Genomic DNA, 1,575 nt, shown 5'->3' on the forward strand with positions numbered 1-1,575 from the left:
TTGCAAGTAATTTCTAGAATCCACAGAGAGACCACGTGGGTGTTTAAGTCCTAATTCCAGAGAGAGAAAGCTGCATGCACAAAGGCCTTTTGTGTTGGGGTTCCTTTTACTATTAGTTACATTGACAGCACAATTACTTTTCAACTAGGTTTTACAAGTATTTCTTTCTATAGCCTCTATTTAAAGAAATAGGAAGGCAGGTAGGCAGGATTGCATGACTGCCTCCAAAATCATCCTGGCCACAGGGTATGAGGTTTATTCAAGCTCCTTCTATTCTTGAATGCAGAAATAGTAGCTAGAGACATCTGTCTCTCAAGCCTTTGACTATCAGGGACAAATTTTCTTCAGTTAGTGAAGATCTGATGCGTGTAGTTAGCCTCGCTTTTAAAGGATCTGACCTGGCTGCTGCCACTCCATAGGACATCGGTTGGACGTTCTGAGGGGTCAAAAAGAGCAAACTGAGCATAGATCAGTAAATGTTAGGAGTGGGGTAAAGAGCAGTGAAAGTTGAAATTATGCTCCCTAAATCTGAGGTTCAATTGCACCTTGAACTGTGCAGATGCAGCTCCTTCATCTCAGAAGATTTAGAGGTACTGCAAAAACACTGGTGGAGGATAACAAGGCGTGTCCAAGATTTGGACCCTGGACTTTTCATCCTGGAAAAGTGCAGACTGAGAGTGCTGAGAGGACAAAGAAGCAAAGCGTCTGTCACTCCATCCAAGAGCAACGGGACACCAGATCCAAGCTAGTAAACCGAGTTGCAGAGAAAACGAAGGGCAGTGGGTTGGAATGTAGGGAGTTGTGGTGACGGATCTGTACAAGATCTTTTTGAAGATTACCGTGCATGAGCTGGAGGGGGAACTGGATGACAACTGGAGAGAGAGAAGAAACAGCACTGGGCTGAGGAAAGAAATCCTCTGTACTGGAAATACGACCTGGGAGACTCATGGTGCTGGGCCAGCGGCACACCAGCTGAGGCCACGGCTGGCAGCAGCACGGGGACACCTCCCCGCCGGTGCCAGCTGTCCCGGGTGGCCCCAGCGCAGGGGACACCTGCCCGCGGGTGCCCGCTGCCTCGGGTGGCCCCAGCACAGGGGACACCTCCCCGCCGGTGCCAGCTGTCCCGGGTGGCCCCAGCGCAGGGGACACCTCCCCGCCGGTGCCCGCTGCCTCGGGTGGCCCCAGCACAGGGGACACCTCCCCGCCGGTGCCAGCTGCCTCGGGTGGCCCCAGCACAGGGGACACCTCCCCGCCGGTGCCAGCTGTCCCGGGCAGCCCCAGCGCAGGGGACACCTCCCCGCCGGTGCCCGCGGCCCGGGGTGGCCCCAGCACAGGGGACACCTCCCCGCCGGTGCCCGCGGCCCGGGGTGGCCCCAGCACAGGGGACACCTCCCCGCCGGTGCCCGCGGCCCAGGGTGGCCCCAGCACAGGGGACACCTCCCCGCCGGTGCCCGCGGCCCGGGGTGGTCCCACAGGCCGCTGAGGGCCGGGCAGGCCGCACCGCGCTCCGCCTCCCGCGGCACGGGCGCTGCGGCGGGAGGGACGGGGCGGGACGGGGCGGGAGCGGCGCTTCCC

Source organism: Melozone crissalis, unplaced genomic scaffold (genome assembly GCF_028551555.1).
Source record: "Melozone crissalis strain CALT ecotype California unplaced genomic scaffold, PUWL_Pcris_2 ptg000006l_1, whole genome shotgun sequence".
In the NCBI taxonomy this organism is placed as follows: Eukaryota; Metazoa; Chordata; class Aves; order Passeriformes; family Passerellidae; genus Melozone; species Melozone crissalis.